The sequence below is a fragment of the Lolium perenne genome, chromosome 3 (genome assembly GCF_019359855.2).
Source record: "Lolium perenne isolate Kyuss_39 chromosome 3, Kyuss_2.0, whole genome shotgun sequence".
NCBI classification, from domain to species: domain Eukaryota; kingdom Viridiplantae; phylum Streptophyta; class Magnoliopsida; order Poales; family Poaceae; genus Lolium; species Lolium perenne.
In genome coordinates, this window is record NC_067246.2 from 83,479,418 (window position 1) to 83,498,906 (window position 19,489).

Consider the following 19,489-nt stretch of genomic DNA (forward strand, 5'->3'; position numbering starts at 1 on the left):
CGGTCCGCGACAAGTTGCTTCTTGTGCAGGAAAACTTTGAGGCCAGCGACAGCCAGAGGCAAAAAACCGGATCGCAGCCATGGGCAGGTCCTAAGAAACAATGGGTGGAAAAGAAACCTTGGGTCCAGAAGAAGAATTGGCAAGAACCCGCAAAATACACCATGGAAGCTGCCATGGATCAACCTTGCCGGTGGCACACGCCGAATCCGGCACATCCGTCAAACCATCTGACGAAGGATTGTACCTGGACCAAGTACTTGATGCAAAAAGGAACAGTGAAAGATGCGCGGCCACCACAAGACATGCCGCAGCAGCCACAACAGCTACCGCCACCACCACCACTTACCGGGGCAAACGCCTTCTGCGGTGCAGCCAAACTGACAGCATACCCGACAAGTTAACCGGGTGGAGCAAAATGATAACCAGCCACCTCCACCGGCACCTTTAGGCCGGAATGTTCTGAAGATCCGCATCTGTGCTGTGTTGTCTTTGTCACTGAGCCAACAGACCGGCAAAGTGTACACCGGCGCTCCATGGAGGTCAATGCTGTGATGCCGGCAGTTCCCAAGTACATGATGTGGTCCAATCAGGAAATTACGAAGTCATCCAAGGATCACCCTAAGATCATGCCGAATCCGGGTGGATATGCTCTTGTTGTGGACCCGATCATGAAAGGGCCGCAAACTCGAGTGAAGTTCAGCAAGGTGCTGATAGACAATGGCAGTAGCATCAACATCATGTACAAGCACACCATGCAAACGCTGGGCATAACCGAAAACATGCTTCAGCCAACGCGCACAACGTTCCACGGGATTGTTCCTGGCTTGTCCTGTGCCCCGATAGGAAAAGTTCGGGTGGACGTGGCATTTGGAGGACGTGACAATTGCCGGGTGGAAAATCTGGAGTTTGAGGTGGTGGATCTAGACAGCCCCTACCATGCATTGCTGGGGAGACCGGCGTTGGCTGCTTTCATGGCCACCACTCATACGGCTTACCTCAAGATGAAGATGCCGGCACCTCGTGGGCCATTGACTGTGGTGGGAAACTATAAGATCTCACTGGAAACTGCATCTGCCGGATCAAACCTAGCAGAATCGCTGGTGATCGCGGAGGAAAAGAAAAGAATGCGAGACAGGCACATTGCTGGCTCAATCCTCACAAATGAGTTTAGCGGCAATGAGTGAGAACATGGGCACACCGGCATTCAAGCCAACCAATGAAACAAAGAACATTGTGTTGGATCCGGCTTACCCAGAGCGCACCGTTCGTATCGGTGCCGGCCTTGATCAAGCATAGGAAAGCGCGCTCGTCAGCTTCCTCCGTGAGAATCGGAATATCTTTGCCTGGTCAACTGATGATTTGGTAGGTGTTCCGAGGGAGCTGGCTGAGCACTCTCTAAACGTCCGGAAAGATGCCAAGCCGGTGCGGCAACCACTGCGTCGGTTCGCTGAAGACAGAAGAAAGATCATAGGAGAAGAGGTAACCAAGCTGCTTGTTGCCGGATTCATTGTGGAGGTCACGCACACAGAGTGGCTGGCCAATCCGGTAATGGTTGAAAAGAAGAAAGATGAGAACCTGGAGGCAAAAGCTCCGAAGGTGTGGCGCATGTGCATCGACTACACCAACCTGAACAAGGCTTGCCCAAGAGATCCTTTTCCTTTGCCACGAATCGATCAAGTGATTGATTCAACTGCTGGGTGTGAGTTGTTGTCCTTCCTGGATGCCTATTCCGGTTTCCACCAGATTCCCTTGAAAAAGGAAGATCAAATAAAAACTGCGTTCATTACCCCGCACGGGGCTTATTGCTATGTCACTATGCCTTTTGGTTTGCGCAACGCTGGTGCAACGTACCAGCGCTGTATGCAAAAATGCTTGTTTGATCAAATTGGGAAAAATGTACAAGTCTATGTGGCTGACATCGTGATAAAAACTAAGGTAAAGAACACCTTAATCGATGACATCCGGCAAACGTTCGATAACCTAAGGCGGTTCCGGATGAAACTCAATCCGGCAAAATGTACCTTTGGTGTCCCCGCCGGCAAGCTGCTCGGTTTCCTGGTTTCAAGCCGGGGCATAGAGGTTAATCCGGTGAAGATCCGAGCAATAGAAAGAATGGCTATCCCTCGAGAGTTAAAAGATGTGCAGAAGTTTACCGGAAGCTTGGCATCGCTGAGCCGGTTTGTAAGCAGATTGGGAGAAAAAGCTCTGCCACTCTATGCTCTCATGAAAAAATCCGACACGTTCGTCTGGACCCCTCAGGCAGACGCAGCGTTTAAAGAGCTAAAAACAATGCTAGCCACAGCACCTATACTGGCTTCACCTCTAGAAAGAGAGCCTATGCTGTTATACATAGCAGCAACAAACCGGGTTGTGAGTGTAGTGGTTGTGGTTGAAAGAGAAGAGGAAGAAAAAACCGTCCAGAGGCCGGTATACTACTTGAGCGAGGTGCTCTCCCTATCAAAACAAAACTACCCTCACTTCCAAAAAATGACTTATGGCGTGTACATGGCCGCCACAAAACTCAAGCATTACTTTGAGGAGCACCCCATGAAGGTGGTAAGTGAAGCACCAATTTCCGACATCATGTGCAACAAAGACGCCAGCGGCCGGATTGCGAAATGGGCAATCCAGATATCACCATACGTGCCGGTGTATGAAAGAAGAGATGCCATAAAATCACAGGCTTTGGCTGATTTCCTTGTTGATTGGGCGGAGATGCAGTACAAACCTTTGATCGGAGGATAGAATCTTGGAAGATGCACTTTGATGGATCCAAGCTCAAGGAAGGTCTAGGTGCCGGTGTGGTGCTCACTTCCCCAAAAGGAGATCACCTCCGGTATGTTTTGCAAGTGCATTTCAGGGCATCAAACAATGTCGCTGAATATGAAGCTTTGATCCATGGGCTTAAGGTCGCAAAAGAAATCGGTGCACACCGGATCATTTGCTATGGAGATTCAGACCTTGTGGTACAAAGATGTTCCGGAGATTGGGATGCAAAAGATGCCAACATGGCCTCGTACCGGTTTCACGTGCAAAAGATTGCCGGATTCTTCGAAGGGTGTGAGTTTCACCATGTGCCGCGAGCAGAAAATGAAGCCGCGGATGCTTTGTCCAAGTTGGGCTCATCTAGGCAAGAAATTCCTCCCGGAATAGCTTTGGCTCACCTAAGAGTGCCATCGATCAAGCCGAGCCCGGAATCAGAATCAATTTTTGTACCAGAGTCACACGTAGTACCCATGGATATCGATGAAGGGAACCCGGGGACTGCTCCGGCAAGCTCGGGGACTGCTCCGGTAAGCTCGGGGACTGCTGTACCCATACCGGAAGAAATGATGCTGGTGGATAGCATGGAAATAGATGCACCGGTGTTTCTGGTTCGAGAGATACCGTCATGGGTTAAACCTATTAAGGAATTCCTGATCAACGGCACCTTGCCGGCTGACGAAAATGAATCAAGGAGGATACAAAGAAGGTCCAAAGCTTACACATTCATCAATGGTGAGGTGTACAAGAGAAGCGTTACCGGTGTCCTTCAAAGATGTGTGGAACCGGAGGAAGGAAAAGAAATGCTTGAGGAAATTCACCAAGGAGAATGTGGGCATCATGCTTCATCAAGGGCTTTGGTAGCAAAAGTTTTCCGGCATGGGTTCTATTGGCCCACTGCTTTGGAGAACGCTGAGGATTTGGTAAGAAAATGCAACGGCTGCCAGAGGTACGCCAAGCAAAACCATACCCCAGCATCCGGTTTAAAAACAATACCGCTAACATGGCCATTTGCTGTTTGGTGCCTGGACATGGTTGGCCCATTCAAAACTGCAAGAAGCAGCATGACTCACATCTTGGTCATGGTGGATAAGTTCACCAAATGGCTAGAAGTAAAACCTATCGCAAAGTGTGATGGGCATACGGCGGTGAAATTCCTAAAAGATGTCATTTTGCGGTATGGATACCCGCATGACATCATCAACGATAATGGAACCAACTTTGCTCAAGGTGAGTTCAAAAGGTTACGTGAAGACAACAACATCCGGCTGGATTTGTGCTCGATGGCACACCCACAAGGCAATGGCCAAGTGGAAAGAATGAATGCTTTGGTGCTTTCGGTATCAAGCCCAGACTCATTGATGCGGTGGAAAAGTCACCGGGATGTTGGCTCGATGAGCTACCATCAGTACTGTGGAGTATAAGAACAACCCCAAACCGGTCTACCGGATACACTCCTTTCTTCATGGTTTATGGAGCAGAAGCGGTGATACCAACCGATATCATCCATGATTCACCAAGGGTACAGCTCTATACTGAGCAGGAGGTCAAAGAGGCCAGAGAAAACGATGTGGACTTGCTAGAAGAAGCAAGAGAGCTGGCTTTGGCAAGAACAGCCATTTACCAGCAAAACCTAAGACGCTATCATAACCGGAAGGTTAACCCGAGAGTTTTCCGGGAAGGAGATCTTGTACTTCGCCTAGTGCAGCGCACTGAAGGCCGGCATAAGCTCTTGCCACCATGGGAAGGACCCTACATTGTCAGCAAGGAGCTTCACCCTGATGCATACTACTTGATCGATGCACGGAGTGGAAGAAAGGAAAGGCGGACAGGTGGGAGAGGAGAGCAAGCGTCCATGGAACGTAGCTCTGTTGCGCCCTTTCTACTCTTGAAGTGGTGGTGTAAGAAGTTCCTTTTTGTACCTTATATGCTATGAATAAAAGATGCCGGAACCTTGAATGAATCTCGGGGACTACCCCAACTTAAGTTGCATGTAACTTGTCTATTTTTTCAGTTTACCGGTTGCTTATTGAATGTTTTTTCTTTCCGGTTTAGTAGTGTGCTAAATCCTACCGGAGTCTTCGACTCTGCTGCTGTCCGCAAACCGGCTTCATGGCAAGCAAGATAAACCGGTAGGAGATAAGCACATGAACTGCGAAAAGGGAGAGCAGGAAAGAACAATCCGGAAAGTTTAACTAACCCCGGTTAAACCGGTTTTTTGCAAAATTTCAAAGTTATTTCTAAGTTCAAGAAGATGCTTGTTTGGTGAAAGAACCTTGTGCTCATACGCCAAAGAACGCCCAGAGAAGGCAGGCAGAGCCAAGGCAAAAGAACCAAGTATGCATCAAATTGGATGCGGAAGCAATTGAGAAATCTTTGCAGTGCAGGATAAAATCAAAACCAAAAGCAAATTATGCTAAGGCAAACTCATAAATACTTAGCTACCGGTATAACTTACCGGCAGGAAATGTTGTAGCACAACCACAGGCAAACTTAAAGTCTTACGTCATAGACCCCGGCATTCCGGGGCAGAATTTAACAGATATTGTCTTAAAGCGACAGGACCAACAGATATAATGAGCAAACACTTCAAAGGAAATCATCATGCAGCAGGGGCTTCCGGAGGAGCAGCACCGGCATCAGCGTCGTCCAGAAGCTCTTCTTCGGCTTCATCCTCCTCCTCGTCGAGATAGTCCGTGACGCCAGGAGGGGGAGGGATGAAGGTGCGCATGTCGGCATACTCCGCGATCCGGTACGCGCGATCCTGCCGCTTAGCGGTAAGAATCGGGTCCAGATCCGTTTCTGCGCCTTCGCGCACGCCGGTAAGCGCATCCAGGCTGAGCTCCGGGTACCAGGAGCAGGCGACGCGGAGGGCGGAGTCCGCTCCAGCGCGGGCAGCAGAGCACTGCCACTCGCGGATCCTCTTGCCGGCACCCTTGAGGCGGTCGCTGATAAGGGTGAAGGTGTCCGGCACCTCCTCGCCAGGCCATAAAGTCCTGTATAGCTGGGTAGCTACATCAGGGATGTCCGAAAGATTGCGGTCTATGCAGCGCATATGGGACACCCGCGCGTTAAGCGCGACCAGATGGTCCTTGGGCGTCCATGGCACGGTAAGATCCGCTTGGCCTTTGTCCTTGCGCTGCGCGTCGACCTTCTTGACGGCATACCTCTGCGAGTCCGGAAAGAGGCCTGTGCAAAGAAAGAAAAAGCTTAAGGAAAAGAGTCCGGAAGAAAAAGAGACCGGAAGAAAAAGAGACCGGAAGAAAAAGAGACCGGAGAGAAAAGAATCCGGAAGAAGAGAGACCGGACGGAAAGATAGCGGAAAGAAAAATGGGGTTGAAGGAAGAAAGGCTTGTGTGCAGTAGTCAAAGTGTAAAAGAAAACAACTTACGGAGGGCAAGAGTGTCGGTCTGCAGGATCAGCTGATCGCACTCCTTGTGCCCCTCCTCCAGCCGCGCGGCCTTCTCCTCGGCACCCTTCCGGGCCTTGGCCATCTCCTCCAGCTCTGCCCGCAACACCACAGTGGCATTGCAAGCATCCTCCAGAGCCTCGTCCAACTTGGCCGCTGCGGTCACTTCAGCGGCTTTGAGGACCTTGGCGTGGTCAAGCCCCAGCTGAATCAGCTGAGACTTGAGCTCCTGGTAGCTGGTCTTGAGGGCGTTCAGCTCCTCCTGGTGCTGTCGGCTGAGCTCATCCTTCTCCCCTGTAACCGGAAAAATGAATGTTAGCAAGGTTACACTAGTAAAAATGAAAAGAAACCAAGTTCAAAGGAGGAAGGAAAAAATAGTACGTTGGGCCTCCGCGAGCTGCTCTTTCAGAGCATCGATGGAAGCTTCCGGGATCACTGTTGAACAGAAATTGTGAATATCACAAGGAAAAAAGGTTTCCGGTAGCAAAGATGCCGGTGGAACAAAAACTTACCTTGGCACTTGTCATGTGCCTCAGCGAGCTCCCGGTGCTCCCACAAAAGCTCCTCGAAAAGGGCCTTCCGAGTGTCAGCGGTGACCTGTTCAAGAAAAAGAAGAAATGAGATAAGTTTTGCGCTAAGAACAAAGTTCTTAACCCGAAACTCGGGGACTGGCAGTGCCAGTTTTGCGCGTTTCTAAGGTAAATTATGTGTTAAGAAGAAGAGGTTTAACCCGAAACTCGGGGACTGGCAGTGCCGGTTTCACGCTAAAAACTTAAGTTAAGTTTTGCGCTAAGAGCTGCGCTCTCACCACAAAACTCGGGGACTGGGAAGATAGACAAGAGAGAAACCGGCATGAAACTAAGGAAAAGATAAAGCAGAACCGGAAACAAAGAAACCGGCAAAGGTTGAAAGTTAGTAGAACATACCGTCAGATTGTTCGTGGAGTCATACCACGCGCTGTCAAGCTCTTTTACGGCAGCCCGGAGCCGCATGAAGTGCTCCTCAGAGCTCCGATCCCCGACAGGATCAGGTGCCGGCAGCCGATCCTTGCCCATGCCGCGGGTCGCCGGAGTGATGTCCGCGGCGTTCCACTTTTGGGCATACGGCAGGAGGTGCCCCAGGTCCCGGCCTTGGCGCTGGAACTCCGTAATGCGGCCAAGGAGGCCGGTGGCCTTCATGCTGGCGCTTTTGGCAGCCTTGGAGACGTGCAGCACCAAGGGCTGCTGGCCGCCCGAAGGGGCGCTGGAGGCCGTCGCCTTCCCCTTGATGAGCTTGGAGGGCTTGGGCGGCGGCGCGGTAGAAGAGGCCCCGGAAGTCTTGGCCGGCGGCGCGCCAGGAGCGGCCTTGGAGGGCTGGGCGCGAGGAGCCTCAGGCGGAGGCATGAGGATGGTGCGTGGAGAAGGGGGAGCGCTAGGAGCGTCACCCATCTTGGAGCCTTCCGGCGCGGAAGATTCCGGCGCGGAAGTTGTCTTTTCGAGGACGGGAGGAGCAAAAGGCTCCGCCCGCCCGGCAGCTTCTTCTTCTCCGGCGCCGGTGTTGCTGGCGCCGGTGTCTTGGTGTTCCGGGAGGAAGGAAAGATCCTCCTCCGTGCGGTGATCTGACAGTGAAGGGGCCGCACGCCCCGAATTTGTTGTGCCCCCCGAAAGGGAGGCAGAGGTGTTGCCGGCACCAGATGGTGCCGGGCTTGAACGAGGAGGAGGGGTTGAGGTCCTTGCGGATCCCTCAGAGCCCGATGGCCTTGGGCCAAGTTTGAGAGCGGGGCTGAGAAAAAGAGAAAAGACAAGTGGTTGAGAAAAAGCAACCGGAAAAGGAACTTAGCAAAAAAGGAGGCAAGCCGGAAAATGAAATTACCCGGAAGCGGTTGGCATCGCTTTGCGCCCGTAGCGGCGCACGCCCACTTCTTTCTCCCCCACGGGCTCCGTCCGGAAGCGCTTGGAGGGAGGAGCATGGCTGGAGCCGGCAGTAGATGCCGGCTGCTTGTTCTTCTGGCCCTGGGCCATGAGTTTGTCCACAAACTCAATGCCGGCCTCGGCGCGTAGGGGCGGCACGCGCTCGTGGATCTGTGAGTTGGATATGGCTAAGAAGCAATTCGCAAGAAAGCGATAATGGCAAAGTATAAGAAGCCGGAAAAGAAAATACCTCGAGCACAACCAGCTCCTCGGGGTTTCCGGTGGGCTCCGGCGGGTCCCGGCCAAGGCGCGCAGCCGGGGTCTTCCCCATCTTCAGATCCTTCCAAAATATGTAGGGATCCGGGTCGAAGGAGTCAAAGGCACGCTTCCGGAGAGGTCCTCGCGGCTCTGCCTGGATAGAGGGGAAGCGGTCCCTGGCCTGAAACAAGGTAAAAAAGAAGGTTAGCAAAGCGAGAAACTTACCGGCAAAGACAACCCCAAGTTGCGCAATCTCTTACTTCTTGGGTCGGACGGTTAGAGGAACTGAGGGGAAGGAGGCCCCATTCCCAAGTAAAAGGCATAGCAGTTTGACAAATCTGCTTAGCCTTGAGAACAACATCTTTCTTGCTGAGAGCACGGCCTGTGATCTTGGTAGGATCGCCTGGGCCATACATCTCGCTCATCCTATGTGCGCGGCGCTTAAGAGGAAGCACCCGGCGCGATATGAAAGTCCGGATGACATCGTCGGGACAGATGTTGGTCTCCTTCTTCAAAGAGGCCAAGAAGCGCACTACCCGATTGGTTTCGGCATGTTCTGTCCTCGGGTTGTAGCTCCAGTTGGCTCTGCAGGGGGGCCCCTCTTGGTATGGAGGAAGATTGATGCGATCGGCGCGGCCGGTGTTCTTCACGTAGAAGAAAGTTCCTTGCCAGGTGCGGCAAGACTCGAGGCCGGTAAATTTAAGAAAAGTGCTCCCTTGGCGGGAGCCGACGATGCAGGAGCCGCACTGCACGGGCGGCTTGGGCTTAGGAATTTCCTTGCCCTGGACGGAGTTGATCCGCAAGTTGAAGAAGCGGGCAAACGTCTCACGAGTGGGACGAATGCCGATGTAAGCCTCCATGAAGGTGGCATAGCAAGAAAGATAGAAAATGGCGTTGCCAGGAAGGTGGTGAGGTTGGAGTTCGTAAAAATCTAGGAACTCCCGGAAAAAAGTAGAGGCAGGAAGGCCGAAGCCACGCTCAAAGTGAGCGAGAAAAACAACAAACTCGTCGTCTTCCGGATCCGGTTCGATCTCGTCATCCGGAATCCGACAGGAAACTCCTTCCGGAATCCTTCGAGACCGGTACAGCCAATCAATCTCTAACTCAGTAACGTTGGAGCCCATCCAGGCTCCGCGAGTGGGTGGGGAAGGCTCCTCGCCGGAAGATTGGCTGGAGCTGCTAGAGGCTTGGCCAGAGCTACTGGCCTCCTGGCTACCGGAAGCTTGGCTAAAGCTACCGGATTCTAGGTTGCCGCCGGACTCTTGGAGGCTACCGGATTCCTGCTGATTGCCGGAATCGGTCTCCATTGGATCTGAGGCCGTAGATTCACCGGGAGAGGGTCTGCGGCGCTTGAGAGAAAGGGAAGAAGAAGATGCGGAAGAAGATCCCTCGTCAGACATCGCGAGGGTAGGTGGAGAAACAGAAATCCCAGACTCGAACCCCGCGTGAAGATCTACGAGTAAGAGGAAAACCAAAGAAAAAGGAGCAAATAAGAACACCAAAGGCTCAAGATCTGGAAAGCAAGCGAACGGCGAGTAAAGAGAAATTAGTACCAACCTTGAGCGGCGCGGTCGCTGGGGAAAGAGTTTGCTGGCAGAGAAGCGGGTCTGCAGCCGCCGGCGAGCACCGTCGACGGCGAGGCGGAGAAGCTCGCGAAGAAGCACAAATGCGGCGGACGCGAAGAAGTTGCTGCCGAAGATCTCCGCACAGCGAAGTCCGGCGGCGGCACGGCGTGAGTTCGCCGGGCACCGGAGCTTGAACGGGCGACGGCGGACGGAGAGCGGCGGAGGCGCAGAGGCGTGGAGCTCTGTGCGCGAAGGAGAAGAATGCGAAGAAGATGAAGAGGAACGGGCAGTTGCGTTTATATAAGAGAGAGAAAGTGGGTGTGGAACCGCTGGGCCGCGGCGGTTCGCCTTACGGCCCGCGACGGTTCGCGCCTTGGGCCACCACGTGGCGGAGGGATACACGCGCGAAAACGGAGGCCACACGGAGGCGCACGCGGGATCCCGAAGAGGTAGTGGGATCCGCTGCGGTGCATTAAATGCGTGCGCGGGAGTCGAAACGATGTGACAGCGGACACTGGCGCGTCAGTTACAGTGCGCATGTCACTGACAGGCACGGGGCCCGATATATTCTCGACTTCGCCGAGGAAGGAGTAAAGACACATGGTGCCGGAAAAAAGAGGTGCCGGAACAAGCCTTGCAAAGAGAAGAAAAGGAACAAGGGTAAAGGTGCCGGAACTAAGCTCAAGACATGAGTAATTAAACCGGTATCTTAAAAAAGATGAAAACCTGGCATGGTCTGCAGGATAGAATCCTCCAGACTATACCAGCTTCGGGGACTAATGTTGGGGGGATAACCCCCGGTATGCCAAAGGCATGCCAAACCAGATGGTTTGAGCCATCAAGATACCGGTTTAATGTTCTTACCGGAAGCCTAGTAGGAATCCGGGAGAGCAAGGCTAAGCCGGTATCCCCAAAGGGGTATGCCGGAACCCGGTATAGAAGATACCGGAAAGGAGAGCCTGTCGGCAGGACTGGTCAAAGATTCTCTTCAGAGCAAGAAGACAAGGATGAGCTAAGCAAAGTAACTTTATTCAGAGCCCTGGCGCCAAAGAGAGAGGTGACGTCCAAAGAAGCCGGAGGACATCAGCAGCCCTGATTAAAGAGGACTCCGGCGTCACTCATGATTAAAGTAGCTTTGTACAGTAACTCTGTAAAGTAGTTTGTCCAGTCAAAGATGCCATTAGGGTTTCTTGCAGTGTAAGCCACCCTCTCCCCTATATAAGGAGAGGGGGCAGCCCTTCTTCACGGGCGAGCAAGTATGTACGCGCGTGTGTAGGAAGGCAGAGCCTGTAACTTGTGAATCTATGAACATGGTGATCTAGAGGGAGTTCTTCCTTGTGTCTTTCTTCTTCAACCTCTGGCCTTGGCCAAGTTCTTGAGGAAACCATCCGGAACCTCTTCCCACCTGATCGCAAACCCTCCCCCGAATCCTCTTGCGTCCATTCGGCCCCAATCTAAGCCATCCTATGGCATCTGCTCGTTCACCACGACGACAGATACCGAAAGGTAGAGCATGAATCATATGATTGATATGATGAACACTTTGAATTTTCGCCATTGAAATCACACCTTGTTTCGTGATGATCGGACTTAGGTGCGGTGGATTTGGTTCGTGTGATCACTAAGACAATGCGAGGGATATTGTTTTGAGTGGGACTTCACCTAGTTTTTAATTATATTGAATTAAAATTTGAACTCAATTTGTCATAAACATTAGTCTAAACTATTGCAAATATGTTGTAGATATGGTGTCCCCAATCAATTTTAACCAGTTCCTAGAGAAAGAAAAGCTTAAGAGCAACGGTAGCAACTTCACCGACTGGTTCCGTCATGTGAGGATTTTCCTCAATGGCGGAAATCTGCAATATGTGCTTGATGCACTGCTAGGTGACCCTCCTGCAGAAACTGAAACCGATGAAGTAAAAGCTGTTTACACAACTCGGAAAACTCGGTACTCTCAAGTTCAGTGTGCCATCTTATGCAGTCTGGAAGCCGATCTTCAAAAACGTTTTGAGCACCACGATCCACATGAGTTAATCAATGAGTTGAAGACTATATTTGAGACTCATGCGGCCGTGGAATGCTATGAAGCATCGAAACACTTCTTCAGTTGCATGATGGAAGAAGGAAGCTCCGTTAGTGAGCACATGCTCGTTATGACCGGGCATGCGAAGAAACTCAGTGACTTGGAAATAGTTATTCCTAACAGACTGGGGATTAATCGTATCCTTCAATCACTGCCACCTAGTTACAAGAACTTTGTGATGAACTACAATATGCAGAACATGAACAAAGAGTTACCTGAACTCTTCTCCATGCTTAAAGCTGCTGAGATTGAGATCAATAAAGAGCACCAAGTGTTGATGGTCAACAAGACCACCAGTTTCAAGAAACAGGGCAAGTCCAAAGGCAAATTCAAGAAGGGTGGCAAGAAAGCTGCTACGCCTCCTGTGAAACCTAAGACTGGCCCTAAACCTGATGCTGAGTGTTATTACTGCAAGGAGAAGGGACACTGGAAGCGTAATTGCTCCAAGTATTTGGCGGATCTGAAGAGCGGCCTTGTCAAGAAGAAGAAAGAAGGTATATCTGATATACATGTTATAGATGTTTATCTTACTGGTTCTCGTACTAGTACCTGGGTATTTGATACTGGTTCGGTTGCTCATATTTGTAACTCGAAACAGGAACTAAAGAATAAATGAAGACTACTAAAGGATGAAGTGACCATGCGCGTTGGAAATGGATCCAAAGTCGATGTGATCGCTGTCGGCACACTTCCTCTACATCTACCTTCGGGATTAGTTTTAAGCCTCAATAATTGTTATTTTGTACCCGCGTTGAGCATGAACATTATATCTGGATCTTGTTTAATGCAAGACGGTTATTCATTCAAGTCTGAGAATAATGGTTGTTCTATTTTTATGAATAATATCTTTTATGGTCGAGCACCACAAAAGAATGGCTTATTTATGTTAGATCTCGATAGTAGTGATACACATATACATAACATTGATGCTAAGCGAATTAAATTGAATGATAATTCTACTTATATGTGGCACTGTTGTCTTGGTCATATTGGAGTAAAACGCATGAAGAAACTCCATACCGATGGATTACTTGAATCACTTGACTTTGAGTCACTTGATAGATGCGAAGCATGTCTAATGGGAAAAATGACTAAGACTCCATTCTCTGGTATTATGGAGCGAGCTACTGACTTATTGGAAATCATACATACCGATGTGTGCGGACCAATGAGTGTAGCATCGCGCGGTGGTTATCGTTATGTTCTAACCTTCACAGATGATCTGAGTAGATATGGGTATATCTATTTCATGAAACATAAATCCGAGACTTTTGAGAAGTTTAAGGAATTCCAAAGTGAAGTAGAAAATCAACGTAACAAGAAGATTAAATTTCTACGATCTGATCGCGGAGGTGAATATCTGAGTTATGAGTTTGGCATGCATTTAAAGAAATGCGGAATACTTTCACAATTGACACCGCCGGGAACACCACAACGGAATTGTGTGTCCGAACGTCGTAATCGAACTCTCTTAGATATGGTTCGTTCTATGATGTCTCTTACTGATTTGCCGTTATCATTTTGGAGTTATGCATTAGAGACAGCCGCATTCACTTTAAATAGAGCACCATCAAAATCCGTTGAAATGACACCATATGAATTATGGTTTAATAAGAAACCTAAGCTGTCGTTCCTAAAAGTTTGGGGTTGCGAAGCCTATGTAAAAAAGTTACAACCGGACAAGCTAGAACCCAAAGCGGAGAAATGCGTCTTCATAGGATACCCTAAGGAAACTATAGGGTACACTTTCTGTCACAGATCCGAAGGCAAGATTTTTGTTGCTAAGAACGGAACCTTTCTTGAGAAAGAATTTCTCACTAAAGAAGTGACTGGAAGAAAAGTAGAACTCGATGAGATTGAAGAATCTCTGCTCGTTGATCAGAGTAGCGCAGTACCGGAAGATGTTCCTGTGCCGCCTGCACCAGCAACAGAGGAAGCAAATGATAATGATCATGAAACTTCAAATGAGATAGCTACTGAACCTCGCAGATCGACAAGGGAACGTGCCACTCCAGATTGGTATGATCCTTGTCTAAATGTCATGATTGTGGATAACAATGATGAAGACCCTGCAACGTATGAAGAAGCGATGATGAGCCCAGATTCCAACAAATGGCAAGAAGCCATGAAATCCGAAATGGGATCCATGTATGATAACAAAGTATGGACTTTGGTAGACTTACCTGATAGCCGCAAGGCTGTCGAGAATAAATAGATCTTCAAGAGAAAAACAGATGCTGATGGTAATATTACTGTCTATAAAGCTCGACTTGTCGCAAAGGGTTTCCGACAAATTCAAGGTGTTGACTACGATGAGACTTTATCACCTGTAGCGAAGCTAAAATCTGTAAGGATTTTGTTAGCAATAGCTGCATTTTTCGATTATGAGATTTGGCAGATGGATGTCAAAACGGCGTTCCTTAATGGAGACATTGAGGAAGAGTTGTATATGGTACAACCCAAAGGTTTTGTCGATCCTAAAAATGCTGACAAAGTATGCAAACTTCAGCGTTCAATTTATGGACTGAAGCAAGCATCAAGAAGTTGGAACTGACACTTTGATAAGGTGATCAAAGACTTCGGGTTTATACAGTGTCATGGAGAGGCCTGTATTTACAAGAAAGTGAGTGGGAGCTTGATGTCTACGTTCCCCCTCCTTTCCTGTAGACAGTGTTGGGCCTCCAAGAGCAGAGGTTTGTAGAACAGCAGCAAGTTTTCCCTTAAGTGGATCACCCAAGGTTTATCGAACTCAGGGAGGAAGAGGTCAAAGATATCCCTCTCATGCAACCCTGCAACCACAAAGCAAGAAGTCTCTTGTGTCCCCAACACACCAAATAGGTGCACTAGTTCGGCGAAGAGATAGTGAAATACAGGTGGTATAAATAAGTATGAGCAGTAGCAACGGTGCCAGAAAATAGCTTGCGGGCGTGTAGTTGATGGTGGTAGTATTGCAGCAGTAGTAACGCAGTAAAACAGTAAACAAGCAGCGATAGCAGTATTTAGGAACAAGGCCTAGGGATTAGACTTTCACTAGTGGACACTCTCAACATTGATCACATAACAGAACAGATAAATGCATACTCTACACTCTTGTTGGATGATGAACGCATTGCGTAGGATTACACGAACCCTCAATGCCGGAGTTAACAAGCTCCACAATTTGTTCATATTTAAGTAACCTTGTAGTGTAAGATAGATCAAAAGACTAAACCAAGTACTAACATAGCATGCACACTGTCACCTTCATGCATATGTAGGAGGCATAGATCACATCAATATTATCATAGCAATAGTTAACTTCGCAATCTACAAGAGATCATGATCATAGCATAAACCAAGTACTAACACGGTGCACACACTGTCACCTTTACACACGTGCAGGAGGAATAGAACTACTTTAATAACTTTGCTAGAGTAGCACATAGATAGTAGTGATACAAAACTCATATGAATCTCAATCATGTAAAGCAGCTCATGAGATTATTGTATTGAGGTACATGGGAGAGATGAACCACATAGCTACCGGTACAGCCCCGAGCCTCGATGGAGAACTACTCCCTCCTCATGGGAGCAGCAGCGGTGATGAAGATGGCGGTGGAGATGGCAGCGGTGTTGATGGAGAAGCCTTCCGGGGGCACTTCCCCGCTCCGGCAGCGTGCCGGAACAGAGACTCCTGTCCCCCAGATCTTGGCCTCGCGATGGCGGCGGCTCTGGAAGGTTTCTGTGGGTTTCGTCGAACGCATCAGGGTTTTCGCGATGGAGGCTTTATATAGGCGAAGAGGCGGCGCAGGAGGGTCGAAGGGGTGCCCACACCATAGGGTGGCGCGGGCCCCCCTGGCCGCGCCAGCCTAGGGTTTGGTGGGCCTGTGCCCCCTCCCTGGTGGTTCTCGTGTGTTCTGGATGCTTCCGGGCAAAATAGGAACCTGGGCGTTGATTTCGTCCGATTCCGAGAATACTTCGTTACTAGGATTTCTGAAACCAAAAACAGCAGAAAACAGGAACTGGCACTTCGGCATCTTGTTAATAGGTTAGTTCCAGAAAATGCACGAATATGACATAAAGTGTGCATAAAACATGTAGATAACATCAATAATGTGGCATGGAACATAAGAAATTATCGATACGTCGGAGACGTATCAGCATCCCCAAGCTTAGTTCTGCTCGTCCCGAGCAGGTAAAACGATAACGCAGATAATTTCTGGAGTGACATGCCATCATAACCTTGATCATACTATTTGTAAAGCATATGTAGTGAATGCAGCAATCAAAACAATGTATATGACATGAGTAAACAAGTGAATCATAAAGCAAAGACTTTTCATGAATAGCACTTCAAGACAAGCATCAATAAGTCTTGCATAAGAGTTAACTCATAAAGCAATAATTCAAAGTAAAGGCATTGAAGCAACACAAAAGAAGATTAAGTTTCAGCGGTTGCTTTCAACTTGTAACATGTATATCTCATGGATAATTGTCAACATAGAGTAATATAACAAGTGCAATATGCAAATATGTAGGAATCAATGCACAGTTCACACAAGTGTTTGCTTCTTGAGGTAGAGAGAAATAGGTGAACTGACTCAACAATGAAAGTAAAAGAATGGTCCTCATAGAGGAAAAGCATCGATTGCTATATTTGTGCTAGAGCTTTGATTTTGAAAACATGAAACAATTTTGTCAACGGTAGTAATAAAGCATATGTATCATGTAAATTATATCTTACAAGTTGCAAGCCTCATGCATAATATACTAATAGTGCCCGCACCTTGTCCTAATTAGCTTGGACTACCGGATCATCACAATGCACATGTTTTAACCAAGTGTCACAAAGGGGTACCTCTATGCACTTTGTACAAAGGTCTAAGGAGAAAGCTCGCATTGGATTTCTCGCTATTGATTATTCTCAACTTAGACATCCATACCGGGACAACATAGACAACAGATAATGGACTCCTCTTTTATGCATAAGCATGTAACAACAATTAATAATTTTCTCATTTGAGATTGAGGATATATGTCCAAAACTGAAACTTCCACCATGGATCATGGCTTTAGTTAGCGGCCCAATGTTCTTCTCTAACAATATGCATGCTTAACCATAGGGTGGTAGATCTCTCTTACTTCAGACAAGACGGACATGCATAGCAACTCACATGAAATTCAACAATGAATAGTTGATGGCGTCCCCAGTGAACATGGTTATCGCACAACAAGCAACTTAATAAGAGATAAAGTGCATAATTACATATTCAATACCACAATAGTTTTTAAGCTATTTGTCCCATGAGCTATATATTGCAAAGGTGAATGATGGAATTTTAAAGGTAGCACTCAAGCAATTTACTTTGGAATGGCGGAGAAATACCATGTAGTAGGTAGGTATGGTGGACACAAATGGCATAGTGGTTGGCTCAAGTATTTTGGATGCATGAGAAGTATTCCCTCTCGATACAAGGTTTAGGCTAGCAAGGTTATTTGAAACAAACACAAGGATGAACTGGTGCAGCAAAACTCACATAAAAGACATATTGTAAACATTATAAGACTCTACACCGTCTTCCTTGTTGTTCAAACTCAATACTAGAAATTATCTAGACCTTAGAGAAACCAATTATGCAAACCAAATTTTAGCAAGCTCTGTGTATTTCTTCATTAATAGGTGCAAAGTATATGATGCAAGAGCTTAAACAGGAGCACAACAATTGCCAAGTATCACATTGCCAAGACATTATAGCAATTTACTACATGTATCATTTTCCAATTCTAACCATATAACAATTTAACGAAGAAGAAACTTCGCCATGAATATTATGAGCTAAGAACACATGTGTTCATACGAACCAGCGGAGCGTGTCTCTCTCCCACATAAGCATGATGTAATCCAATTTATTCAAACACAAACAAAAATAGAAACAAACAAACAGACGCTCCAAGTAAAATACATAAGATGTGACCGAATAAAAATATAGTTTCAGGGGAGGAACCTGATAATGTTGTCGATGAAGAAGGGGATGCCTTGGGCATCCCCAAGCTTAGACGCTTGAGTCTTCTTGATATATGCAGGGGTGAACCACCGGGGCATCCCCAAGCTTAGAGCTTTCACTCTTCTTGATCATAGTATATCATCCTCCTCTCTTGACCCTTGAAAACTTCCTCCACACCAAACTCGAAACAACTCATTAGAGGGTTAGTGCACAATAAAAATTAACATGTTCAGAGATGACACAATCATTCTTAACACTTCTGGACATTGCATAAAGCTACTGGAAGGTAATGGAACAAAGAAATCCACCCAACACAGCGAAAGAAGCAATGCGAAATAAAAGGCAGAATCTGTCAAAACAGAACAGTCCGTAAAGACGAATTTTAAAATGGCACCAGACTTGCTCAGATGAAAATGCCCAAATTTAATGAAAGTTGCGTACATATCTGAGGATCACTCACGTAAATTGGCATAATTTTCTGAGTTACCTACAGAGAATTAGGCCCAGATTCGTGACAGCAAGAAAACAGTTTCTGCGCAGTAATCCAAATCTAGTATTGACTTTACTATCAACGACTTTACTTGACACAACAAAACACTAAACTAAGATAAGGAGAGGTTGCTACAGTAGTAAACAACTTCCAAGACACAAATATAAAACAAAGTACTGTAGCAAAATAACACATGGGTTATCTCCCAAGAAGTTCTTTCTTTATAGCCATTAAGATGGGCTCAGCAGTTTTAATGATGCACTCGCAAGAAATAGTATTTGAAGCAAAAGAGAGCATCAAGAAGCAAATCCAAAACATATTTAATTCTAACATGCTTCCTATGCATAAGAATCTTGTAAATAAACAAGTTCATGAAGAGCAAAGTAACAAGCATAGGAAGATAAAACAAGTGTAGCTTCAAAAATTTCAGCACATAGAGAGGTATTTTAGTAACATGAAAATTTCTACAACCATATTTTCCTCTCTCATAATAACTTTCAGTAGTATCATGAGCAAACTCAACAATATAACTATCACATAAAGCATTCTTATCATGAGTCTCATGCATAAAGTTATTACTCTCCACATAGGCATAATCAATTTTATTAGTTGTAGTGGGAGCAAATTCAACAAAGTAGCTATCATTATTATTCTCATCAAGTGTAGGAGGCATAGTATAATCACAACAAAATTTACTCTCCATAGTAGGTGGCACCAAAAGACCACTATCATTATAATCATCATAAATAGGAGGCAAAGTATCATCAAAGAAAATTTTCTCCTCAATTCTTGGGGGACTAAAAAGATCATGCTCATCAAAGCCAGCTTCCCCAAGCTTAGAATTTTCCATAGCATTAGCAACAATAGTGTTCAAAGCGTTCATACTAATATCATTGCTACTAGCATGCAAATAAGATTCCATAGGTTTTTTAATTTTCGCATTAAACCATTCATGTCTTGACTCAGGAAATACTAGTGTAAAACAAGAAACAAAAAGATGCAATTACAGGATCTAAAGGAAATAGCTTCGAGCACAAACACAACG